Genomic DNA, 27,341 nt, shown 5'->3' on the forward strand with positions numbered 1-27,341 from the left:
CCTGGGAAAGAAAACTCACAGGTCCAGGTTCCTGATGTAAGTTTGTAGGGCTCTCTTGGGTCTATCAGGGCAGCACAAGTTTGTGGTTGGGACAACTTTAGTCTGGGGTCCATCCTTCGATATAAGGATTTTTTGCAGTCAGGTCCCAGCCCAGGGGCCCCTGGGCACATCCTTTATCCCTTTTCCCTGGGAAAGAAAATTCACAGGTCCAGGTTCCTGATGTCAGTTTGTAGGGCTCCCTTGGGTCTATCAGGGCAGCACAAGTTTGAGGAGGGGACAACTTTGGTCTGCGATCCATCCTTCGATATAAGGATTTTGTGCAGTCAGGGCCCAGCTCAGGGCCAGGGGCCCCTGGGCACATCCTTTGTCCCTTTTCCCTGGGAAAGAAAACTCACAGTTCCAGGTTCCTGATGTCAGTTTGTAGGGCTGCCTTGGGTCTACAAGGGCAGCACAAGTTTGAGGTGGGGACAACTTTGGTCTGGGGTCCATCCTTCGATATAAGGATTTTTTGCAGTCAGGTCCTGGGCCAGGGGCCCCTGGGCACATCCTTTGTCCCTTTTCCCTGGGAAAGAAAACTCACAGGTCCAGGTTCCTGATGTCAGTTCGTAGGGCTCCCTTTGGGTCTATCAGGGCAGCACAAGTTTGAGGTGGGGACAACTTTGGTCTGGGGTCCATCCTTCGATATAAGGATTTTTTGCAGTCAGGTCCCAGCCCAGGGGTTCCTGGGCACATCCTTTGGCCATTTTCCCTTGGAAAGAAAACTCAGAGGTCCAGGTTCCTGATGTCAGTTTGTAGGGCTCCCTTGGGTCTATCAGGGCAGCACAAATTTGTGGTTGGGACAACTTCCGTCTACGATCCATCCTTCGATATAATGCTTTTTGCAGTCAGGTCCAGCCCAGGAGAGCCTGGGCACATCCATTGGACGTTTCCCCTGGGAAAGAAAACTCACCAGTCCAGGTTCCTGATGTCAATTTGTAGGGCTGCCTTGGGTCTACAAGGGCAGCACAAGTTTGAGGTGGGGACAACTTTCTTCTGCGATCCACCCTTCGATATAAGGATTTTTTGCAGTCAGGTCCCGGGCCAGGGGTCCCTGGGCACATCCTTTGGCCATTTCCCCTTGGAAAGAAAACTCACAGGTCCAGGTTCCTGATGTCAGTTTGTAGGGCTCCCTTGGGTCTATCAGGGCAGCACAAGTTTGAGGAGGGGACAACTTTGGTCTGCGATCCACCCTTCGATATAAGGATTTTTTGCAGTCAGGGCCCAGCCCAGGGCCAGGGGCCCCTGGGCACATCCTTTGTCCCTTTTCCCTGGGAAAGAAAACTCACAGGTCCAGGTTCCTGATGTCAGTTTGTAGGGCTGCCTTGGGTCTATCAGGGCAGCACAAGATTGCGGTGGGTACAACTTTGGTCTGGGGTCCATCCTTCGATATAAGGATTTTTTGCAGTCAGGTCCCGGGCCAGGGGCCCCTGGGCACATCCTTTGGCCATTTTCCCTGGGAAAGAAAACTCACAGGTCCAGGTTCCTGATGTCAGTTTGTAGGGCTCTCTTGGGTCTATCAGGGCAGCACAAGTTTGAGGTGGGGACAACTTTGGTCTGGGGTCCATCCTTCGATATAAGGATTTTTTGCAGTCAGGTCCCAGCCCAGGGGCCCCTGGGCACATCCTTTGGCCATTTTCCCTTGGAAAGAAAACTCAGAGGTCCAGGTTCCTGATGTCAGTTTGTAGGGCTCCCTTGGGTCTATCAGGGCAGCACAAGTTTGTGGTGGGGACAACTTCCGTCTACGATCCATCCTTCGATATAATGCTTTTTGCAGTCAGGTCCAGCCCAGGAGAGCCTGGGCACATCCATTGGACGTTTTCCCTGGGAAAGAAAACTCACCAGTCCAGGTTCCTGATGTCAATTTGTAGGGCTGCCTTGGGTCTACAAGGGCAGCACAAGTTTGAGGTGGGGACAACTTTGGTCTGTGATCGATCCTTCGATATAAGGATTTTTTGCAGTCAGGTCCCGGGCCAGGGGCCCCTGGGCACATCCTTTGGCCATTTCCCCTTGGAAGGAAAACGCACAGGTCCAGGTTCCTGATGTCAGTTTGTAGGGCTCCCTTGGGTCTATCAGGGCAGCACAAGTTTGTGGTGGGGACAACTTTGGTCTGGGGTCCATCCTTCGATATAAGGATTTTGTGCAGTCAGGGCCCAGCTCAGGACCAGGGGCCCCTGGGCACATCCTTTGTCCCTTTTCCCTGGGAAAGAAAACTCACAGTTCCAGGTTCCTGATGTCAATTTGTAGGGCTGCCTTGGGTCTACAAGGACAGCACAAGTTTGAGGAGGGGACAACTTTGGTCTGGGGTCCATCCTTCGATATAAGTATTTTTTGCAGTCATGTCCTGGGCTAGGGGCCCCTGGGCACATCCTTTGTCCCTTTTCCCTGGGAAAGAAAACTCACAGGTCCAGGTTCCTGATGTCAGTTTGTAGGGCTCCCTTGGGTCTATCAGGGCAGCACAAGTTTGAGGTGGGGACAACTTTGGTCTGCGATCCATCCTTCGATATAAGGATTTTTTGAACTCAGGGCCCAGCCCTGGGGACCCTGGGCACATCCTTTGTCCCTTTTCCCTGGGAAAGAAAACTCACAGGTCCAGGTTCCTGATGTCAGTTTGTAGGGCTCCCTTGGGTCTATCAGGGCAGCACAAGTTTGTGGTTGGGACAACTTTAGTCTGGGGTCCATCCTTCGATATAAGGATTTTTTGCAGTCAGGTCCCAGCCCAGGGGCCCCTGGGCACATCCTTTGTCCCTTTTCCCTGGGAAAGAAAACTCACAGGTCCAGGTTCCTGATGTCAGTTTGTAGGGCTCCCTTGGGTCTATCAGGGCAGCACAAGTTTGAGGTGGGGACAACTTTAGTCTGGGGTCCATCCTTCGATATAAGGATTTTGTGCAGTCAAGGCCAATCTCAGGGCCAGGGGCCCCTGGGCACATCCTTTGTCCCTTTTCCCTGGGAAAGAAAACTCACAGTTCCAGGTTCCTTATGTCAGTTTGTAGGGCTGCCTTGGGTCTACAAGGGCAGCACAAGTTTGTGGTGGGGACAACTTTGGTCTGGGGTCCATCCTTCGATATAAGGATTTTTTTCAGTCAGGTCCCCGGCCAGGGGTCCCTGGGCACATCCTTTGGCCATTTCCCCTTGGAAAGAAAACTCACCAGTCCTGGTTCCTGATGTCAGTTTGTAGGGCTCCCTTGGGTCTATCAGGGCAGCACAAGTTTGTGGTGGGGACAACTTTAGTCTGGGGTCCATCCTTCGATATAAGGATTTTGTGCAGTCAGGGCCCAGCTCAGGGCCAGGGGCCCCTGGGCACATCCTTTGTCCCTTTTCCCTGGGAAAGAAAACTCACAGTTCCAGGTTCCTGATGTCAGTTTGTAGGGCTGCCTTGGGTCTACAAGGGCAGCACAAGTTTGAGGTGGGGACAACTTTGGTCTGTGGTCCATCCTTCGCTATAAGGATTTTTTGCAGTCATGTCCTGGGCCAGGGGCCCCTGGGCACATCCTTTGTCCCTTTTCCCTGGGAAAGAAAACTCACAGGTCCAGGTTCCTGATGTCAGTTTGTAGGGCTCCCTTGGGTCTATCAGGGCAGCACAAGTTTGTGGTGGGGACAACTTCCGTCTACGATCCATCCTTCGATATAATGCTTTTTGCAGTTCAGGTCCAGCCCAGGAGAGCCTGGGCACATCCATTGGACGTTTCCCCTGGGAAAGAAAACTCACCAGTCCAGGTTCCTGATGTCAGTTTGTAGGGCTGCCTTGGGTCTACAAGGGCAGCACAAGTTTGTGGTGGGGACAACTTTGGTCTGGGGTCCATCCTTCGATATAAGGATTTTTTGCAGTCAGGTCCCGGGCCAGGGGCCCCTGGGCACATCCTTTGGCCATTTCCCCTTGGAAAGAAAACTCACAGGTCCAGGTTCCTGATGTCAGTTTGTAGGGCTCCCTTGGGTCTATCAGGGCAGCACAAGTTTGTGGTGGGGACAACTTTAGTCTGGGGTCCATCCTTCGATATAAGGATTTTGTGCAGTCAGGGCCCAGCTCAGGGCCAGGGGCCCCTGGGCACATCCTTTGTCCCTTTTCCCTGGGAAAGAAAACTCACAGTTCCAGGTTCCTGATGTCAGTTTGTAGGGCTGCCTTGGGTCTACAAGGACAGCACAAGTTTGAGGTGGGGACAACTTTGGTCTGGGGTCCATCCTTCGATATAAGTATTTTTTGCAGTCATGTCCTGGGCCAGGGGCCCCTGGGCACATCCTTTGTCCCTTTTCCCTGGGAAAGAAAACTCACAGGTCCAGGTTCCTGATGTCAGTTTGTAGGGCTCCCTTGGGTCTATCAGGGCAGCACAAGTTTGAGGTGGGGACAACTTTGGTCTGTGATCGATCCTTCGATATAAGGATTTTTCGAAGACAGGTCGTGGGCCAGGGGCCCTTGGGCACATGCTTTGTCCCTTTTCCCTGGGAAAGAAACTCACAGGTCCAGGTTCCTGATGTCAGTTTGTAGGGCTCCCTTGGGTCTATCAGGGCAGCACAAGTTTGAGGAGGGGACAACTTTGGTCTGCGATCCACCCTTCGATATAAGGATATTTTGCAGTCAGGGCCCAGCCGAGGGCCTGGGGCCCCTGGGCACAACCTTTGTCCCTTTTCCCTGGGAAAGAAAACTCAGAGGTCCAGGTTCCTGATGTCAGTTTGTAGGGCTCCCTTGGGTCTATCAGGGCAGCACAAGTTTGAGGTGGGGACAACTTTGGTCTGCGATCCATCCTTCGATATAAGGATTTTTTGAACTCAGGGCCCAGCCCTGGGGACCCTGGGCATATCCTTTGTCCCTTTTCCCTGGGAAAGAAAACTCACAGGTCCAGGTTCCTGATGTCAGTTTGTAGGGCTCTCTTGGGTCTATCAGGGCAGCACAAGTTTGTGGTTGGGACAACTTTAGTCTGGGGTCCATCCTTCGATATAAGGATTTTTTGCAGTCAGGTCCCAGCCCAGGGGCCCCTGGGCACATCCTTTGTCCCTTTTCCCTGGGAAAGAAAACTCACAGGTCCAGGTTCCTGATGTCAGTTTGTAGGGCTCCCTTGGGTCTATCAGGGCAGCACAAGTTTGTGGTGGGGACAACTTTAGTCTGGGGTCCATCCTTCGATATAAGGATTTTGTGCAGTCAGGGCCCAGCTCAGGGCCAGGGGCCCCTGGGCACATCCTTTGTCCCTTTTCCCTGGGAAAGAAAACTCACAGTTCCAGGTTCCTGATGTCAGTTTGTAGGGCTGCCTTGGGTCTACAAGGGCAGCACAAGTTTGAGGTGGGGACAACTTTGGTCTGGGGTCCATCCTTCGATATAAGGATTTTTTGCAGTCATGTCCTGGGCCAGGGGCCCCTGGGCACATCCTTTGTCCCTTTTCCCTGGGAAAGAAAACTCACAGGTCCAGGTTCCTGATGTCAGTTTGTAGGGCTCCCTTGGGTCTATCAGGGCAGCACAAGTTTGAGGTGGGGACAACTTTGGTCTGTGATCGATCCTTCGATATAAGGATTTTTCGAAGACAGGTCGCGGGCCTGGGGCCCTTGGGCACATCCTGTGTCCCTTTTCCCTGGGAAAGAAACTCACAGGTCCAGGTTCCTGATGTCAGTTTGTAGGGCTCTCTTGGGTCTATCAGGGCAGCACAAGTTTGTGGTTGGGACAACTTTGGTCTGCGATCCATCCTTCGATATAAGGTTTTTTGCAGGCAGGTCCCAGCCCAGGTGCCCCTGGGCACATCCTTTATCCCTTTTCCCTGGGAAAGAAAATTCACAGGTCCAGGTTCCTGATGTCAGTTTGTAGGGCTGCCTTGGGTCTATCAGGGCAGCACAAGATTGAGGTGGGGACAACTTTGGTCTGGGGTCCATCCTTCGATATAAGGACTTTTTGCAGTCAGGTCCCAGCCCAGGGGCCCCTGGGCACATCCTTTGGCCATTTTCCCTTGGAAAGAAAACTCACAGGTCCAGGTTCCTGATGTCAGTTTATAGGGCTCCCTTGGGTCTACAGGGGCAGCACAAGTTTGTGGTGGGGACAACTTCCGCCTACGATCCATCCTTCGATATAAGGATTTTTTGCAGTCAGGTCCAGCCCAGGGGAGCCTGGGCACATCCATTGGACATTTGCCCTGGGAAAGAAAACTCACAGGTCCAGGTTCCTGATGTCAGTTTGTAGGGCTCCCTTGGGTCTATCAGGGCAGCACAAGTTTGTGGTGGGGACAACTTTGGTCTGGGGTCCATCCTTCGATATAAGGACTTTGTGCAGTCAGGGCCCAGCTCAGGGCCAGGGGCCCCTGGGCACATCCTTTGTCCCTTTTCCCTGGGAAAGAAAACTCACAGTTCCAGGTTCCTGATGTCAGTTTGTAGGGCTCCCTTGGGTCTATCAGGGCAGCACAAGTTTGAGGTGGGGACAACTTTGGTCTGGGGTCCATCCTTCGATATAAGGATTTTTTGCAGTCAGGTCCCGGGCCAGGGGCCCCTGGGCACATTCTTTGTCCCTTTTCCCTGGGAAAGAAAACTCACAGGTCCAGGTTCCTGATGTCAGTTTGTAGGGCTCCCTTGGGTCTATCAGGGCAGCACAAGATTGAGGTGGGGACAACTTTGGTCTGGGGTCCATCCTTCGATATAAGGACTTTTTGCAGTCAGGTCCCAGCCCAGGGGCCCCTGGGCACATCCATTGGACATTTTCCCTTGGAAAGAAAACTCACAGGTCCAGGTTCCTGATGTCAGTTTGTAGGGCTGCCTTGGGTCTACAAGGGTAGCACAAGTTTGAGGTGGGGACAATTTTGGTCTGGGGTCCATCCTTCGATATAAGGATTTTTTGCAGTCAGGTCCCGGGCCAGGTGCCCCTGGGCACATCCTTTGTCCGTTTTCCCTGGAAAAGGAAAGTCACAGGTCCAGGTTCCTGATGTCAGTTTGTAGGGCTCCCTTGGGTCTATCAGGGCAGCACAAGTTTGAGGTGGGGACAACTTTGGTCTGCGATCCATCCTTTGATATAAGGATTTTTTGCAGTCAGGGCCCAGCCCAGGGCCAGCGGCCCCTGGGCACATCCTTTGTCCCTTTTCCCTGGGAAAGAAAACTCACAGGTCCAGGTTCCTGATGTCAGTTTGTAGGGCTCCCTTGGGTCTATCAGGGCAGCACAAGTTTGAGGTGGGGACAACTTTGGTGTGTGATCGATCCTTCGATATAAGGATTTTTCGAAGACAGGTCCCGGGCAAGGGGCCCTTGGGCACATCCTGTGTCCCTTTTCCCTGGGAAAGAAACTCACAGGTCCAGGTTCCTGATGTCAGTCTGTAGGGCTCCCTTGGGTCTATCAGGGCAGCACAAGTTTGAGGAGGGGACAACTTTGTTCTGCGATCCACCCTTCGATATAAGGATTTTTTGCAGTCAGGGCCCAGCCCAGGGCCTGGGGCCCCTGGGCACAACCTTTGTCCCTTTTCCCTGGGAAAGAAAACTCACAGGTCCAGGTTCCTGATGTCAGTTTATAGGGCTCCCTTGGGTCTATCAGGGCAGCACAAGTTTGAGGTGGGGACAACTTTGGTCTGGGGTCCATCCTTCGATATAAGGATTTTTTGAACTCAGGGCCCAGCCCTGGGGACCCTGGGCACATCCTTTGTCCCTTTTCCCTGGGAAAGAAAACTCACAGGTCCAGGTTCCTGATGTAAGTTTGTAGGGCTCTCTTGGGTCTATCAGGGCAGCACAAGTTTGTGGTTGGGACAACTTTAGTCTGGGGTCCATCCTTCGATATAAGGATTTTTTGCAGTCAGGTCCCAGCCCAGGGGCCCCTGGGCACATCCTTTATCCCTTTTCCCTGGGAAAGAAAATTCACAGGTCCAGGTTCCTGATGTCAGTTTGTAGGGCTCCCTTGGGTCTATCAGGGCAGCACAAGTTTGAGGTGGGGACAACTTTGGTCTGCGATCCATCCTTCGATATAAGGATTTTGTGCAGTCAGGGCCCACCTCAGGGCCAGGGGCCCCTGGGCACATCCTTTGTCCCTTTTCCCTGGGAAAGAAAACTCACAGGTCCAGGTTCCTGATGTCAGTTTGTAGGGCTGCCTTGGGTCTACAAGGGCAGCACAAGTTTGAGGTGGGGACAACTTTGGTCTGGGGTCCATCCTTCGATATAAGGATTTTTTGCAGTCAGGTCCCAGCCCAGGGGCCCCTGGGCACATCCTTTGTCCCTTTTCCCTGGGAAAGAAAACTCACAGGTCCAGGTTCCTGATGTCAGTTCGTAGGGCTCCCTTTGGGTCTATCAGGGCAGCACAAGTTTGAGGTGGGGACAACTTTGGTGTGTGATCGATCCTTCGATATAAGGATTTTTTGAAGACAGGTCGCGGGCCAGGGGCCCTTGGGCACATCCTTTGTCCCTTTTCCCTAGGAAAGAAACTCACAGGTCCAGGTTCCTGATGTCAGTTTGTAGGGCTCCCTTGGGTCTATCAGGGCAGCACAAGTTTGAGGAGGGGACAACTTTGTTCTGCGATCCATCCTTCGATATAAGGATTTTTTGCAGTCAGGGCCCAGCCCAGGGCCAGCGGCCCCTGGGCACATGCTTTGTCCCTTTTCCCTGGGAAAGAAAACTCACAGGTCCAGGTTCCTGATGTCAGTTTGTAGGGCTCCCTTGGGTCTATCAGGGCAGCACAAGATTGAGGTGGGGACAACTTTGGTCTGGGGTCCATCCTTCGATATAAGGATTTTTTGCAGTCAGGTCCCGGGCCTGGGGCCCCTGGGCACATGCTTTGTCCCTTTTCCCTGGGAAAGAAAACTCACAGGTCCAGGTTCCTGATGTCAGTTTGTAGGGCTCCCTTGGGTCTATCAGGGCAGCACAAGATTGAGGTGGGGACAACTTTGGTCTGGGGTCCATCCTTCGATATAAGGACTTTTTGCAGTCAGGTCCCAGCCCAGGGGCCCCTGGGCACATCCTTTGGCCATTTTCCCTTGGAAAGAAAACTCACAGGTCCAGGTTCCTGATGTCAGTTTGTAGGGCTGCCTTGGGTCTACAAGGGCAGCACAAGTTTGAGGTGGGGACAACTTTGGTCTGGGGTCCATCCTTCGATATAAGGATTTTTTGCAGTCAGGTCCCACCCAGGGGCCCCTGGGCACATCCTTTGTCCGTTTTCCCTGGAAAAGGAAACTCACAGGTCCAGGTTCCTGATGTCAGTTTGTAGGGCTCCCTTGGGTCTATCAGGGCAGCACAAGTTTGAGGTGGGGACAACTTTGGTCTGCGATCCATCCTTTGATATAAGGATTTTTTGCAGTCAGGGCCCAGCCCAGGGCCAGCGGCCCCTGGGCACATCCTTTGTCCCTTTTCCCTGGGAAAGAAAACTCACAGGTCCAGGTTCCTGATGTCAGTTTGTAGGGCTCCCTTGGGTCTATCAGGGCAGCACAAGATTGAGGTGGGGACAACTTTGGTCTGGGGTCCATCCTTCGATATAAGTATTTTTTGCAGTCAGATCCCAGCCCAGGAGCCCCTGGGCACATCCTTTGGCCATCTTCCCTTGGAAAGAAAACTCACAGGTCCAGGTTCCTGATGTCAGTTTGTAGGGCTCCCTTGGGTCTATCAGGGCAGCACAAGTTTGTGGTGGGGACAACTTTAGTCTGGGGTCCATCCTTCGATATAAGGATTTTGTGCAGTCAGGGCCCAGCTCAGGGCCAGGGGCCCCTGGGCACATCCTTTGTCCCTTTTCCCTGGGAAAGAAAACTCACAGGTCCAGGTTCCTGATGTCAGTTTGTAGGGCTGCCTTGGGTCTACAAGGGCAGAGCAAGTTTGAGGTGGGGACAACTTTGGTCTGGGGTCCATCCTTCGATATAAGGATTTTTTGCAGTCATGTCCTGGGCCAGGGGCCCCTGGGCACATCCTTTGTCCCTTTTCCCTGGGAAAGAAAACTCACAGGTCCAGGTTCCTGATGTCAGTTTGTAGGGCTCCCTTGGGTCTATCAGGGCAGCACAAGTTTGAGGAGGGGACAACTTTGGTCTGCGATCCATCCTTCGATATAAGGATTTTTTGCAGTCAGGGCCCAGCCCAGGGCCAGGGGCCCCTGGGCACATCCTTTGTCCCTTTTCCCTGGGAAAGAAAACTCACAGGTCCAGGTTCCTGATGTCAGTTTGTAGGGCTCCCTTGGGTCTATCAGGGCAGCACAAGATTGAGGTGGGGACAACTTTGGTCTGGGGTCCATCCTTCGATATAAGGATTTTTTGCAGTCAGGTCCCGGGCCAGGGGCCCCTGGGCACATCCTTTGGCCATTTTCCCTGGGAAAGAAAACTCACAGGTCCAGGTTCCTGATGTCAGTTTGTAGGGCTCTCTTGGGTCTACAAGGGCAGCACAAGTTTTAGGTGGGGACAACTTTGGTCTGGGGTCCATCCTTCGATATAAGGATTTTTTGCAGTCAGATCCCAGCCCAGGGGCCCCTGGGCACATCCTTTGGCCATTTTCCCTTGGAAAGAAAACTCAGAGGTCCAGGTTCCTGATGTCAGTTTGTAGGGCTCCCTTGGGTCTATCAGGGCAGCACAAGTTTGTGGTGGGGACAACTTCCGTCTACGATCCATCCTTCGATATAATGCTTTTTGCAGTCAGGTCCAGCCCAGGAGAGCCTGGGCACATCCATTGGACGTTTCCCCTGGGAAAGAAAACTCACCAGTCCAGGTTCCTGATGTCAGTTTGTAGGGCTGCCTTGGGTCTACAAGGGCAGCACAAGTTTGTGGTGGGGACAACTTTGGTCTGGGGTCCATCCTTCGATATAAGGATTTTTTGCAGTCAGGTCCCGGGCCAGGGGCCCCTGGGCACATCCTTTATCCCTTTTCCCTGGGAAAGAAACTCACAGGTCCAGGTTCCTGATGTCAGTTTGTAGGGCTCCCTTGGGTCTATCAGGGCAGCACAAGTTTGAGGAGGGGACAATTTTGGTCTGCGATCCACCCTTCGATATAAGGATATTTTGCAGTCAGGGCCCAGCCGAGGGCCTGGGGCCCCTGGGCACAACCTTTGTCCCTTTTCCCTGGGAAAGAAAACTCACAGGTCCAGGTTCCTGATGTCAGTTTGTAGGGCTCCCTTGGGTCTATCAGGGCAGCACAAGTTTGAGGTGGGGACAACTTTGGTCTGGGGTCCATCCTTCGATATAAGGATTTTTTGAACTCAGGGCCCAGCCCTGGGGACCCTGGGCACATCCTTTATCCCTTTTCCCTGGGAAAGAAAACTCACAGGTCCAGGTTCCTGATGTCAGTTTGTAGGGCTGCCTTGGGTCTACAAGGGCAGCACAAGTTTGAGGTGGGGACAACTTTGGTCTGGGGTCCATCCTTCGATATAAGGATTTTTTGCAGTCATGTCCTGGGCCTGGGGCCCCTGGGCACATCCTTTGTCCCTTTTCACTGGGAAAGAAAACTCACAGGTCCAGGTTCCTGATGTCAGTTTGTAGGGCTCCCTTGGGTCTATCAGGGCAGCACAAGTTTGTGGTGGGGACAACTTTGGTCTGGGGTCCATCCTTCGATATAAGGATTTTTTGCAGTCAGGTCCCCGGCCAGGGGTCCCTGGGCACATCCTTTGGCCATTTCCCCTTGGAAAGAAAACTCACAGGTCCAGGTTCCTGATGTCAGTTTGTAGGGCTCCCTTGGGTCTATCAGGGCAGCACAAGTTTGTGGTGGGGACAACTTTAGTCTGGGGTCCATCCTTCGATATAAGGATTTTGTGCAGTCAGGGCCCAGCTCAGGACCAGGGGCCCCTGGGCACATCCTTTGTCCCTTTTCCCTGGGAAAGAAAACTCACAGTTCCAGGTTCCTGATGTCAGTTTGTAGGGCTGCCTTGGGTCTACAAGGGCAGCACAAGTTTGAGGTGGGGACAACTTTGGTCTGGGGTCCATCCTTCGATATAAGGATTTTTTGCAGTCATGTCCTGGGCCAGGGGCCCCATGGCACATCCTTTGTCCCTTTTCCCTGGGAAAGAAAACTCACAGGTCCAGGTTCCTGATGTCAGTTTGTAGGGCTCCCTTGGGTCTATCAGGGCAGCACAAGTTTGTGGTGGGGACAACTTTAGTCTGGGGTCCATCCTTCGATATAAGGATTTTGTGCAGTCAGGGCCCAGCTCAGGACCAGGGGCCCCTGGGCACATCCTTTGTCCCTTTTCCCTGGGAAAGAAAACTCACAGTTCCAGGTTCCTGATGTCAGTTTGTAGGGCTGCCTTGGGTCTACAAGGGCAGCACAAGTTTGAGGTGGGGACAACTTTGGTCTGGGGTCCATCCTTCGATATAAGTATTTTTTGCAGTCATGTCCTGGGCCAGGGGCCCCTGGGCACATCCTTTGTCCCTTTTCCCTGGGAAAGAAAACTCACAGGTCCAGGTTCCTGATGTCAGTTTGTAGGGCTCCCTTGGGTCTATCAGGGCAGCACAAGTTTGAGGAGGGGACAACTTTGGTCTGCGATCCACCCTTCGATATAAGGATATTTTGCAGTCAGGGCCCAGCCGAGGGCCTGGGGCCCCTGGGCACAACCTTTGTCCCTTTTCCCTGGGAAAGAAAACTCACAGGTCCAGGTTCCTGATGTCAGTTTGTAGGGCTCCCTTGGGTCTATCAGGGCAGCACAAGTTTGAGGTGGGGGCAACTTTGGTCTGGGGTCCATCCTTCGATATAAGGATTTTTTGAACTCAGGGCCCAGCCCTGGGGACCCTGGGCACATCCTTTGTCCCTTTTCCCTGGGAAAGAAAACTCACAGGTCCAGGTTCCTGATGTCAGTTTGTAGGGCTCTCTTGGGTCTATCAGGGCAGCACAAGTTTGTGGTTGGGACAACTTTAGTCTGGGGTCCATCCTTCGATATAAGGATTTTTTGCAGTCAGGTCCCACCCCAGGGGCCCCTGGGCACATCCTTTGTCCCTTTTCCCTGGGAAAGAAAACTCACAGGTCCAGGTTCCTGATGTCAGTTTGTAGGGCTCCCTTGGGTCTATCAGGGCAGCACAAGTTTGTGGTGGGGACAACTTTAGTCTGGGGTCCATCCTTCGATATAAGGATTTTGTGCAGTCAGGGCCAAGCTCAGGGCCAGGGGCCCCTGGGCACATCCTTTGTCCCTTTTCCCTGGGAAAGAAAACTCACAGGTCCAGGTTCCTTATGTCAGTTTGTAGGGCTGCCTTGGGTCTACAAGGGCAGCACAAGTTTGTGGTGGGGACAACTTTGGTCTTGGGTCCATCCTTCGATATAAGGATTTTTTGCAGTCAGGTCCCCGGCCAGGGGTCCCTGGGCACATCCTTTGGCCATTTCCCCTTGGAAAGAAAACTCACAGGTCCAGGTTCCTGATGTCAGTTTGTAGGGCTCCCTTGGGTCTATCAGGGCAGCACAAGTTTGTGATGGGGACAACTTTAGTCTGGGGTCCATCCTTCGATATAAGGATTTTGTGCAGTCAGGGCCCAGCTCAGGGCCAGGGGCCCCTGGGCACATCCTTTGTCCCTTTTCCCTGGGAAAGAAAACTCACAGTTCCAGGTTCCTGATGTCAGTTTGTAGGGCTCTCTTGGGTCTATCAGGGCAGCACAAGTTTGTGGTGGGACAACTTTAGTCTGGGGTCCATCCTTCGATATAAGGATTTTTTGCAGTCATGTCCTGGGCCAGGGGCCCCTGGGCACATCCTTTGTCCCTTTTCCCTGGGAAAGAAAACTCACAGGTCCAGGTTCCTGATGTCAGTTTGTAGGGCTCCCTTGGGTCTATCAGGGCAGCACAAGTTTGAGGTGGGGACAACTTTGGTCTGTGATCGATCCTTCGATATAAGGATTTTTCGAAGACAGGTCATGGGCCTGGGGCCCTTGGGCACATCCTGTGTCCCTTTTCCCTGGGAAAGAAACTCACAGGTCCAGGTTCCTGATGTCAGTTTGTAGGGCTCCCTTGGGTCTATCAGGGCTGCACAAGTTTGAGGTGGGGACAACTTTGGTCTGGGGTCCATCCTTCGGTATATCGATTTTTTGAACTCAGGGCCCAGCCCTGGGGACCCTGGGCACATCCTTTGTCCCTTTTCCCTGGGAAAGAAAACTCACAGGTCCAGGTTCCTGATGTCAGTTTGTAGGGCTCCCTTGGGTCTATCAGGGCAGCACAAGATTGAGGTGGGGACAACTTTGGTCTGGGGTCCATCCTTCGATATAAGGATTTTTTGCAGTCAGGTCCCGGGCCAGGGGCCCCTGGGCACATTCTTTGTCCCTTTTCCCTGGGAAAGAAAACTCACAGGTCCAGGTTCCTGATGTCAGTTTGTAGGGCTCCCTTGGGTCTATCAGGGCAGCACAAGATTGAGGTGGGGACAACTTTGGTCTGGGGTCCATCCTTCGATATAAGGACTTTTTGCAGTCAGGTCCCAGCCCAGGGGCCCCTGGGCACATCCATTGGACATTTTCCCTTGGAAAGAAAACTCACAGGTCCAGGTTCCTGATGTCAGTTTGTAGGGCTGCCTTGGGTCTACAAGGGTAGCACAAGTTTGAGGTGGGGACAATTTTGGTCTGGGGTCCATCCTTCGATATAAGGATTTTTTGCAGTCAGGTCCCGGGCCAGGTGCCCCTGGGCACATCCTTTGTCCGTTTTCCCTGGAAAAGGAAAGTCACAGGTCCAGGTTCCTGATGTCAGTTTGTAGGGCTCCCTTGGGTCTATCAGGGCAGCACAAGTTTGAGGTGGGGACAACTTTGGTCTGCGATCCATCCTTTGATATAAGGATTTTTTGCAGTCAGGGCCCAGCCCAGGGCCAGCGGCCCCTGGGCACATCCTTTGTCCCTTTTCCCTGGGAAAGAAAACTCACAGGTCCAGGTTCCTGATGTCAGTTTGTAGGGCTCCCTTGGGTCTATCAGGGCAGCACAAGTTTGAGGTGGGGACAACTTTGGTGTGTGATCGATCCTTCGATATAAGGATTTTTCGAAGACAGGTCCCGGGCAAGGGGCCCTTGGGCACATCCTGTGTCCCTTTTCCCTGGGAAAGAAACTCACAGGTCCAGGTTCCTGATGTCAGTTTGTAGGGCTCCCTTGGGTCTATCAGGGCAGCACAAGTTTGAGGAGGGGACAACTTTGTTCTGCGATCCACCCTTCGATATAAGGATTTTTTGCAGTCAGGGCCCAGCCCAGGGCCTGGGGCCCCTGGGCACAACCTTTGTCCCTTTTCCCTGGGAAAGAAAACTCACAGGTCCAGGTTCCTGATGTCAGTTTATAGGGCTCCCTTGGGTCTATCAGGGCAGCACAAGTTTGAGGTGGGGACAACTTTGGTCTGGGGTCCATCCTTCGATATAAGGATTTTTTGAACTCAGGGCCCAGCCCTGGGGACCCTGGGCACATCCTTTGTCCCTTTTCCCTGGGAAAGAAAACTCACAGGTCCAGGTTCCTGATGTAAGTTTGTAGGGCTCTCTTGGGTCTATCAGGGCAGCACAAGTTTGTGGTTGGGACAACTTTAGTCTGGGGTCCATCCTTCGATATAAGGATTTTTTGCAGTCAGGTCCCAGCCCAGGGGCCCCTGGGCACATCCTTTATCCCTTTTCCCTGGGAAAGAAAATTCACAGGTCCAGGTTCCTGATGTCAGTTTGTAGGGCTCCCTTGGGTCTATCAGGGCAGCACAAGTTTGAGGAGGGGACAACTTTGGTCTGCGATCCATCCTTCGATATAAGGATTTTGTGCAGTCAGGGCCCACCTCAGGGCCAGGGGCCCCTGGGCACATCCTTTGTCCCTTTTCCCTGGGAAAGAAAACTCACAGGTCCAGGTTCCTGATGTCAGTTTGTAGGGCTGCCTTGGGTCTACAAGGGCAGCACAAGTTTGAGGTGGGGACAACTTTGGTCTGGGGTCCATCCTTCGATATAAGGATTTTTTGCAGTCAGGTCCCAGCCCAGGGGCCCCTGGGCACATCCTTTGTCCCTTTTCCCTGGGAAAGAAAACTCACAGGTCCAGGTTCCTGATGTCAGTTCGTAGGGCTCCCTTTGGGTCTATCAGGGCAGCACAAGTTTGAGGTGGGGACAACTTTGGTGTGTGATCGATCCTTCGATATAAGGATTTTTTGAAGACAGGTCGCGGGCCAGGGGCCCTTGGGCACATCCTTTGTCCCTTTTCCCTAGGAAAGAAACTCACAGGTCCAGGTTCCTGATGTCAGTTTGTAGGGCTCCCTTGGGTCTATCAGGGCAGCACAAGTTTGAGGAGGGGACAACTTTGTTCTGCGATCCATCCTTCGATATAAGGATTTTTTGCAGTCAGGGCCCAGCCCAGGGCCAGCGGCCCCTGGGCACATGCTTTGTCCCTTTTCCCTGGGAAAGAAAACTCACAGGTCCAGGTTCCTGATGTCAGTTTGTAGGGCTCCCTTGGGTCTATCAGGGCAGCACAAGATTGAGGTGGGGACAACTTTGGTCTGGGGTCCATCCTTCGATATAAGGATTTTTTGCAGTCAGGTCCCGGGCCTGGGGCCCCTGGGCACATGCTTTGTCCCTTTTCCCTGGGAAAGAAAACTCACAGGTCCAGGTTCCTGATGTCAGTTTGTAGGGCTCCCTTGGGTCTATCAGGGCAGCACAAGATTGAGGTGGGGACAACTTTGGTCTGGGGTCCATCCTTCGATATAAGGACTTTTTGCAGTCAGGTCCCAGCCCAGGGGCCCCTGGGCACATCCTTTGGCCATTTTCCCTTGGAAAGAAAACTCACAGGTCCAGGTTCCTGATGTCAGTTTGTAGGGCTGCCTTGGGTCTACAAGGGCAGCACAAGTTTGAGGTGGGGACAACTTTGGTCTGGGGTCCATCCTTCGATATAAGGATTTTTTGCAGTCAGGTCCCACCCAGGGGCCCCTGGGCACATCCTTTGTCCGTTTTCCCTGGAAAAGGAAACTCACAGGTCCAGGTTCCTGATGTCAGTTTGTAGGGCTCCCTTGGGTCTATCAGGGCAGCACAAGTTTGAGGTGGGGACAACTTTGGTCTGCGATCCATCCTTTGATATAAGGATTTTTTGCAGTCAGGGCCCAGCCCAGGGCCAGCGGCCCCTGGGCACATCCTTTGTCCCTTTTCCCTGGGAAAGAAAACTCACAGGTCCAGGTTCCTGATGTCAGTTTGTAGGGCTCCCTTGGGTCTATCAGGGCAGCACAAGATTGAGGTGGGGACAACTTTGGTCTGGGGTCCATCCTTCGATATAAGTATTTTTTGCAGTCAGATCCCAGCCCAGGAGCCCCTGGGCACATCCTTTGGCCATCTTCCCTTGGAAAGAAAACTCACAGGTCCAGGTTCCTGATGTCAGTTTGTAGGGCTCCCTTGGGTCTATCAGGGCAGCACAAGTTTGTGGAGGGGACAACTTTAGTCTGGGGTCCATCCTTCGATATAAGGATTTTGTGCAGTCAGGGCCAAGCTCAGGGCCAGGGGCCCCTGGGCACATCCTTTGTCCCTTTTCCCTGGGAAAGAAAACTCACAGGTCCAGGTTCCTTATGTCAGTTTGTAGGGCTGCCTTGGGTCTACAAGGGCAGCACAAGTTTGTGGTGGGGACAACTTTGGTCTTGGGTCCATCCTTCGATATAAGGATTTTTTGCAGTCAGGTCCCCGGCCAGGGGTCCCTGGGCACATCCTTTGGCCATTTCCCCTTGGAAAGAAAACTCACAGGTCCAGGTTCCTGATGTCAGTTTGTAGGGCTCCCTTGGGTCTATCAGGGCAGCACAAGTTTGTGATGGGGACAACTTTAGTCTGGGGTCCATCCTTCGATATAAGGATTTTGTGCAGTCAGGGCCCAGCTCAGGGCCAGGGGCCCCTGGGCACATCCTTTGTCCCTTTTCCCTGGGAAAGAAAACTCACAGTTCCAGGTTCCTGATGTCAGTTTGTAGGGCTCTCTTGGGTCTATCAGGGCAGCACAAGTTTGTGGTGGGACAACTTTAGTCTGGGGTCCATCCTTCGATATAAGGATTTTTTGCAGTCATGTCCTGGGCCAGGGGCCCCTGGGCACATCCTTTGTCCCTTTTCCCTGGGAAAGAAAACTCACAGGTCCAGGTTCCTGATGTCAGTTTGTAGGGCTCCCTTGGGTCTATCAGGGCAGCACAAGTTTGAGGTGGGGACAACTTTGGTCTGTGATCGATCCTTCGATATAAGGATTTTTCGAAGACAGGTCATGGGCCTGGGGCCCTTGGGCACATCCTGTGTCCCTTTTCCCTGGGAAAGAAACTCACAGGTCCAGGTTCCTGATGTCAGTTTGTAGGGCTCCCTTGGGTCTATCAGGGCTGCACAAGTTTGAGGTGGGGACAACTTTGGTCTGGGGTCCATCCTTCGGTATATCGATTTTTTGAACTCAGGGCCCAGCCCTGGGGACCCTGGGCACATCCTTTGTCCCTTTTCCCTGGGAAAGAAAACTCACAGGTCCAGGTTCCTGATGTCAGTTTGTAGGGCTCCCTTGGGTCTATCAGGGCAGCACAAGATTGAGGTGGGGACAACTTTGGTCTGGGGTCCATCCTTCGATATAAGGATTTTTTGCAGTCAGGTCCCGGGCCAGGGGCCCCTGGGCACATTCTTTGTCCCTTTTCCCTGGGAAAGAAAACTCACAGGTCCAGGTTCCTGATGTCAGTTTGTAGGGCTCCCTTGGGTCTATCAGGGCAGCACAAGATTGAGGTGGGGACAACTTTGGTCTGGGGTCCATCCTTCGATATAAGGACTTTTTGCAGTCAGGTCCCAGCCCAGGGGCCCCTGGGCACATCCATTGGACATTTTCCCTTGGAAAGAAAACTCACAGGTCCAGGTTCCTGATGTCAGTTTGTAGGGCTGCCTTGGGTCTACAAGGGTAGCACAAGTTTGAGGTGGGGACAATTTTGGTCTGGGGTCCATCCTTCGATATAAGGATTTTTTGCAGTCAGGTCCCGGGCCAGGTGCCCCTGGGCACATCCTTTGTCCGTTTTCCCTGGAAAAGGAAAGTCACAGGTCCAGGTTCCTGATGTCAGTTTGTAGGGCTCCCTTGGGTCTATCAGGGCAGCACAAGTTTGAGGTGGGGACAACTTTGGTCTGCGATCCATCCTTTGATATAAGGATTTTTTGCAGTCAGGGCCCAGCCCAGGGCCAGCGGCCCCTGGGCACATCCTTTGTCCCTTTTCCCTGGGAAAGAAAACTCACAGGTCCAGGTTCCTGATGTCAGTTTGTAGGGCTCCCTTGGGTCTATCAGGGCAGCACAAGTTTGAGGTGGGGACAACTTTGGTGTGTGATCGATCCTTCGATATAAGGATTTTTCGAAGACAGGTCCCGGGCAAGGGGCCCTTGGGCACATCCTGTGTCCCTTTTCCCTGGGAAAGAAACTCACAGGTCCAGGTTCCTGATGTCAGTTTGTAGGGCTCCCTTGGGTCTATCAGGGCAGCACAAGTTTGAGGAGGGGACAACTTTGTTCTGCGATCCACCCTTCGATATAAGGATTTTTTGCAGTCAGGGCCCAGCCCAGGGCCTGGGGCCCCTGGGCACAACCTTTGTCCCTTTTCCCTGGGAAAGAAAACTCACAGGTCCAGGTTCCTGATGTCAGTTTATAGGGCTCCCTTGGGTCTATCAGGGCAGCACAAGTTTGAGGTGGGGACAACTTTGGTCTGGGGTCCATCCTTCGATATAAGGATTTTTTGAACTCAGGGCCCAGCCCTGGGGACCCTGGGCACATCCTTTGTCCCTTTTCCCTGGGAAAGAAAACTCACAGGTCCAGGTTCCTGATGTAAGTTTGTAGGGCTCTCTTGGGTCTATCAGGGCAGCACAAGTTTGTGGTTGGGACAACTTTAGTCTGGGGTCCATCCTTCGATATAAGGATTTTTTGCAGTCAGGTCCCAGCCCAGGGGCCCCTGGGCACATCCTTTATCCCTTTTCCCTGGGAAAGAAAATTCACAGGTCCAGGTTCCTGATGTCAGTTTGTAGGGCTCCCTTGGGTCTATCAGGGCAGCACAAGTTTGAGGAGGGGACAACTTTGGTCTGCGATCCATCCTTCGATATAAGGATTTTGTGCAGTCAGGGCCCACCTCAGGGCCAGGGGCCCCTGGGCACATCCTTTGTCCCTTTTCCCTGGGAAAGAAAACTCACAGGTCCAGGTTCCTGATGTCAGTTTGTAGGGCTGCCTTGGGTCTACAAGGGCAGCACAAGTTTGAGGTGGGGACAACTTTGGTCTGGGGTCCATCCTTCGATATAAGGATTTTTTGCAGTCAGGTCCCAGCCCAGGGGCCCCTGGGCACATCCTTTGTCCCTTTTCCCTGGGAAAGAAAACTCACAGGTCCAGGTTCCTGATGTCAGTTCGTAGGGCTCCCTTTGGGTCTATCAGGGCAGCACAAGTTTGAGGTGGGGACAACTATGGTGTGTGATCGATCCTTCGATATAAGGATTTTTTGAAGACAGGTCGCGGGCCAGGAGCCCTTGGGCACATCCTTTGTCCCTTTTCCCTAGGAAAGAAACTCACAGGTCCAGGTTCCTGATGTCAGTTTGTAGGGCTCCCTTGGGTCTATCAGGGCAGCACAAGTTTGAGGAGGGGACAACTTTGTTCTGCGATCCATCCTTCGATATAAGGATTTTTTGCAGTCAGGGCCCAGCCCAGGGCCAGCGGCCCCTGGGCACATGCTTTGTCCCTTTTCCCTGGGAAAGAAAACTCACAGGTCCAGGTTCCTGATGTCAGTTTGTAGGGCTCCCTTGGGTCTATCAGGGCAGCACAAGATTGAGGTGGGGACAACTTTGGTCTGGGGTCCATCCTTCGATATAAGGATTTTTTGCAGTCAGGTCCCGGGCCTGGGGCCCCTGGGCACATGCTTTGTCCCTTTTCCCTGGGAAAGAAAACTCACAGGTCCAGGTTCCTGATGTCAGTTTGTAGGGCTCCCTTGGGTCTATCAGGGCAGCACAAGATTGAGGTGGGGACAACTTTGGTCTGGGGTCCATCCTTCGATATAAGGACTTTTTGCAGTCAGGTCCCAGCCCAGGGGCCCCTGGGCACATCCTTTGGCCATTTTCCCTTGGAAAGAAAACTCACAGGTCCAGGTTCCTGATGTCAGTTTGTAGGGCTGCCTTGGGTCTACAAGGGCAGCACAAGTTTGAGGTGGGGACAACTTTGGTCTGGGGTCCATCCTTCGATATAAGGATTTTTTGCAGTCAGGTCCAGCCCAGGGGCCCCTGGGCACATCCTTTGTCCGTTTTCCCTGGAAAAGGAAACTCACAGGTCCAGGTTCCTGATGTCAGTTTGTAGGGCTCCCTTGGGTCTATCAGGGCAGCACAAGTTTGAGGTGGGGACAACTTTGGTCTGCGATCCATCCTTTGATATAAGGATTTTTTGCAGTCAGGGCCCAGCCCAGGGCCAGCGGCCCCTGGGCACATCCTTTGTCCCTTTTCCCTGGGAAAGAAAACTCACAGGTCCAGGTTCCTGATGTCAGTTTGTAGGGCTCCCTTGGGTCTATCAGGGCAGCACAAGATTGAGGTGGGGACAACTTTGGTCTGGGGTCCATCCTTCGATATAAGTATTTTTTGCAGTCAGATCCCAGCCCAGGAGCCCCTGGGCACATCCTTTGGCCATCTTCCCTTGGAAAGAAAACTCACAGGTCCAGGTTCCTGATGTCAGTTTGTAGGGCTCCCTTGGGTCTATCAGGGCAGCACAAGTTTGTGGTGGGGACAACTTTAGTCTGGGGTCCATCCTTCGATATAAGGATTTTGTGCAGTCAGGGCCCAGCTCAGGGCCAGGGGCCCCTGGGCACATCCTTTGTCCCTTTTCCCTGGGAAAGAAAACTCACAGGTCCAGGTTCCTGATGTCAGTTTGTAGGGCTGCCTTGGGTCTACAAGGGCAGAGCAAGTTTGAGGTGGGGACAACTTTGGTCTGGGGTCCATCCTTCGATATAAGGATTTTTTGCAGTCATGTCCTGGGCCAGGGGCCCCTGGGCACATCCTTTGTCCCTTTTCCCTGGGAAAGAAAACTCACAGGTCCAGGTTCCTGATGTCAGTTTGTAGGGCTCCCTTGGGTCTATCAGGGCAGCACAAGTTTGAGGAGGGGACAACTTTGGTCTGCGATCCATCCTTCGATATAAGGATTTTTTGCAGTCAGGGCCCAGCCCAGGGCCAGGGGCCCCTGGGCACATCCTTTGTCCCTTTTCCCTGGGAAAGAAAACTCACAGGTCCAGGTTCCTGATGTCAGTTTGTAGGGCTCCCTTGGGTCTATCAGGGCAGCACAAGATTGAGGTGGGGACAACTTTGGTCTGGGGTCCATCCTTCGATATAAGGATTTTTTGCAGTCAGGTCCCGGGCCAGGGGCCCCTGGGCACATCCTTTGGCCATTTTCCCTGGGAAAGAAAACTCACAGGTCCAGGTTCCTGATGTCAGTTTGTAGGGCTCTCTTGGGTCTACAAGGGCAGCACAAGTTTTAGGTGGGGACAACTTTGGTCTGGGGTCCATCCTTCGATATAAGGATTTTTTGCAGTCAGATCCCAGCCCAGGGGCCCCTGGGCACATCCTTTGGCCATTTTCCCTTGGAAAGAAAACTCAGAGGTCCAGGTTCCTGATGTCAGTTTGTAGGGCTCCCTTGGGTCTATCAGGGCAGCACAAGTTTGTGGTGGGGACAACTTCCGTCTACGATCCATCCTTCGATATAATGCTTTTTGCAGTCAGGTCCAGCCCAGGAGAGCCTGGGCACATCCATTGGACGTTTCCCCTGGGAAAGAAAACTCACCAGTCCAGGTTCCTGATGTCAGTTTGTAGGGCTGCCTTGGGTCTACAAGGGCAGCACAAGTTTGTGGTGGGGACAACTTTGGTCTGGGGTCCATCCTTCGATATAAGGATTTTTTGCAGTCAGGTCCCGGGCCAGGGGCCCCTGGGCACATCCTTTATCCCTTTTCCCTGGGAAAGAAACTCACAGGTCCAGGTTCCTGATGTCAGTTTGTAGGGCTCCCTTGGGTCTATCAGGGCAGCACAAGTTTGAGGAGGGGACAATTTTGGTCTGCGATCCACCCTTCGATATAAGGATATTTTGCAGTCAGGGCCCAGCCGAGGGCCTGGGGCCCCTGGGCACAACCTTTGCCCCTTTTCCCTGGGAAAGAAAACTCACAGGTCCAGGTTCCTGATGTCAGTTTGTAGGGCTCCCTTGGGTCTATCAGGGCAGCACAAGTTTGAGGTGGGGACAACTTTGGTCTGGGGTCCATCCTTCGATATAAGGATTTTTTGAACTCAGGGCCCAGCCCTGGGGACCCTGGGCACATCCTTTATCCCTTTTCCCTGGGAAAGAAAACTCACAGGTCCAGGTTCCTGATGTCAGTTTGTAGGGCTGCCTTGGGTCTACAAGGGCAGCACAAGTTTGAGGTGGGGACAACTTTGGTCTGGGGTCCATCCTTCGATATAAGGATTTTTTGCAGTCATGTCCTGGGCCTGGGGCCCCTGGGCACATCCTTTGTCCCTTTTCACTGGGAAAGAAAACTCACAGGTCCAGGTTCCTGATGTCAGTTTGTAGGGCTCCCTTGGGTCTATCAGGGCAGCACAAGTTTGTGGTGGGGACAACTTTGGTCTGGGGTCCATCCTTCGATATAAGGATTTTTTGCAGTCAGGTCCCCGGCCAGGGGTCCCTGGGCACATCCTTTGGCCATTTCCCCTTGGAAAGAAAACTCACAGGTCCAGGTTCCTGATGTCAGTTTGTAGGGCTCCCTTGGGTCTATCAGGGCAGCACAAGTTTGTGGTGGGGACAACTTTAGTCTGGGGTCCATCCTTCGATATAAGGATTTTGTGCAGTCAGGGCCCAGCTCAGGGCCAGGGGCCCCTGGGCACATCCTTTGTCCCTTTTCCCTGGGAAAGAAAACTCACAGTTCCAGGTTCCTGATGTCAGTTTGTAGGGCTGCCTTGGGTCTACAAGGGCAGCACAAGTTTGAGGTGGGGACAACTTTGGTCTGGGGTCCATCCTTCGATATAAGGATTTTTTGCAGTCATGTCCTGGGCCAGGGGCCCCATGGCACATCCTTTGTCCCTTTTCCCTGGGAAAGAAAACTCACAGGTCCAGGTTCCTGATGTCAGTTTGTAGGGCTCCCTTGGGTCTATCAGGGCAGCACAAGTTTGAGGTGGGGACAACTTTGGTCTGTGATCGATCCTTCGATATAAGGATTTTTCGAAGACAGGTCGTGGGCCTGGGGCCCTTGGGCATATCCTGTGTCCCTTTTCCCTGGGAAAGAAACTCACAGGTCCAGGTTCCTGATGTCAGTTTGTAGGGCTCCCTTGGGTCTATCAGGGCAGCACAAGTTTGAGGAGGGGACAACTTTGGTCTGCGATCCACCCTTCGATATAAGGATTTTTTGCAGTCAGGACCCAGCCCAGGGCCTGGGGCCCCTGGGCACAACCTTTATCGCTTTTCCCTGGGAAAGAAAACTCACAGGTCCAGGTTCCTGATGTCAGTTTGTAGGGCTCCCTTGGGTCTATCAGGGCAGCACAAGTTTGAGGTGGGGACAACTTTGGTCTGGGATCCATCCTTCGATATAACGATTTTTTGAACTAAGGGCCCAGCCCTGGGGACCCTGGGCACATCCTTTGTCCCTTTTCCCTGGGAAAGAAAACTCACCGGTCCAGGTTCCTGATGTCAGTTTGTAGGGCTCTCTTGGGTCTATCAGGGCAGCACAAGTTTGTGGTTGGGACAACTTTAGTCTGGGGTCCATCCTTCGATATAAGGATTTTTTGCAGTCAGGTCCCAGCCCAGGGGCCCCTGGGCACATCCTTTGGCCATTTTCCCTTGGAAAGAAAACTCACAGGTCCAGGTTCCTGATGTCAGTTTGTAGGGCTCCCTTGGGTCTATCAGGGCAGCACAAGTTTGTGGTGGGGACAACTTCCGTCTACGATCCATCCTTCGATATAAGGATTTTTTGCAGTCAGGTCCAGCCCAGTGGAGCCTGGGCACATCGATTGGACATTTCCCCTGGGAAAGAAAACTCACAGGTCCAGGTTCCTGATGTCAGTTTGTAGGGCTCCCTTGGGTCTATCAGGGCAGCACAAGTTTGTGGTGGGGACAACTTTAGTCTGGGGTCCATCCTTCGATATAAGGATTTTTTGCAGTCAGGGCCCAGCTCAGGGCCAGGGGCCCCTGGGCACATCCTTTGTCCCTTTTCCCTGGGAAAGAAAACTCACAGTTCCAGGTTCCTGATGTCAGTTTGTAGGGCTGCCTTGGGTCTACAAGGGCAGCACAAGTTTGAGGTGGGGACAACTTTGGTCTGGGGTCCATCCTTCGATATAAGGATTTTTTGCAGTCAGGTCCCGGGCCAGGGGCCCCTGGGCACATCCTTTGGCCATTTCCCCTTGGAAAGAAAACTCACAGGTCCAGGTTCCTGATGTCAGTTTGTAGGGCTCCCTTGGGTCTATCAGGGCAGCACAAGTTTGTGGTGGGGACAACTTTAGTCTGGGGTCCATCCTTCGATATAAGGATTTTGTGCAGTCAGGGCCCAGCTCAGGGCCAGGGGCCCCTGGGCACATCCTTTGTCCCTTTTCCCTGGGAAAGAAAACTCACAGTTCCAGGTTCCTGATGTCAGTTTGTAGGGCTGCCTTGGGTCTACAAGGGCAGCACAAGTTTGAGGTGGGGACAACTTTGGTCTGGGGTCCATCCTTCGATATAAGGATTTTTTGCAGTCATGTCCTGGGCCAGGGGCCCCTGGGCACATCCTTTATCCCTTTTCCCTGGGAAAGAAAACTCACAAGTCAAGGTTCCTGATGTCAGTTTGTAGGGCTCCCTTGGGTCTATCAGGGCAGCACAAGTTTGTGGTGGGGACAACTTCCGTCTACGATCCATCCTTCGATATAATGCTTTTTGCAGTCAGGTCCAGCCCAGGGGAGCCTGGGCACATCCATTGGACATTTCCCCTGGGAAAGAAAACTCACAGGTCCAGGTTCCTGATGTCAGTTTGTAGGGCTGCCTTGGGTCTACAAGGGCAGCACAAGTTTGTGGTGGGGACAACTTTGGTCTGGGGTCCATCCTTCGATATAAGGATTTTTTGCAGTCAGGTCCCGGGCCAGGGGCCCCTGGGCACATCCTTTGGCCATTTCCCCTTGGAAAGAAAACTCACAGGTCCAGGTTCCTGATGTCAGTTTGTAGGGCTCCCTTGGGTCTATCAGGGCAGCACAAGTTTGTGGTGGGGACAACTTTAGTCTGGGGTCCATCCTTCGATATAAGGATTTTGTGCAGTCAGGGCCCAGCTCAGGGCCAGGGGCCCCTGGGCACATCCTTTGTCCCTTTTCCCTGGGAAAGAAAACTCACAGTTCCAGGTTCCTGATGTCAGTTTGTAGGGCTGCCTTGGGTCTACAAGGGCAGCACAAGTTTGAGGTGGGGACAACTTTGGTCTGGGGTCCATCCTTCGATATAAGGATTTTTTGCAGTCATGTCCTGGGCCAGGAACCCCTGGGCACATCCTTTGTCCCTTTTCCCTGGGAAAGAAAACTCACAGGTCCAGGTTCCTGATGTCAGTTTGTAGGGCTCCCTTGGGTCTATCAGGGCAGCACAAGTTTGAGGAGGGGACAACTTTGGTCTGCGATCCACCCTTCGATATAAGGATTTTTTGCAGTCAGGGCCCAGCCCAGGGCCAGGGGCCCCTGGGCACATCCTTTGTCCCTTTTCCCTGGGAAAGAAAACTCACAGGTCCAGGTTCCTGATGTCAGTTTGTAGGGCTGCCTTGGGTCTATCAGGGCAGCACAAGATTGAGGTGGGGACAACTTTGGTCTGGGGTCCATCCTTCGATATAAGGATTTTTTGCAGTCAGGTCCCGGGCCAGGGGCCCCTGGGCACATCCTTTGGCCATTTTCCCTGGGAAAGAAAACTCACTGTTCCAGGTTCCTGATGTCAGTTTGTAGGGCTCTCTTGGGTCTATCAGGGCAGCACAAGTTTTAGGTGGGGACAACTTTGGTCTGGGGTCCATCCTTCGATATAAGGATTTTGTGCAGTCAGGGCCCACCCCAGGGCCAGGGGCCCCTGGGCACATCCTTTGTCCCTTTTCCCTGGGAAAGAAAACTCACAGTTCCAGGTTCCTGATGTCAGTTTGTAGGGCTGCCTTGGGTCTACAAGGGCAGCACAAGTTTGTGGTGGGGACAACTTTGGTCTGGGGTCCATCCTTCGATATAAGGATTTTTTGCAGTCAGGTCCCGGGCCAGGGGCCCCTGGGCACATCCTTTGGCCATTTCCCCTTGGAAAGAAAACTCACAGGTCCAGGTTCCTGATGTCAGTTTGTAGGGCTCCCTTGGGTCTATCAGGGCAGCACAAGTTTGTGGTGGGGACAACTTTAGTCTGGGGTCCATCCTTCGATATAAGGATTTTGTGCAGTCAGGGCCCAGCTCAGGGCCAGGGGCCCCTGGGCACATCCTTTGTCCCTTTTCCCTGGGAAAGAAAACTCACAGTTCCAGGTTCCTGATGTCAGTTTGTAGGGCTGCCTTGGGTCTACAAGGGCAGCACAAGTTTGAGGTGG

The sequence above is a fragment of the Lonchura striata genome, chromosome 7 (genome assembly GCF_046129695.1).
Source record: "Lonchura striata isolate bLonStr1 chromosome 7, bLonStr1.mat, whole genome shotgun sequence".
In the NCBI taxonomy this organism is placed as follows: domain Eukaryota; kingdom Metazoa; phylum Chordata; class Aves; order Passeriformes; family Estrildidae; genus Lonchura; species Lonchura striata.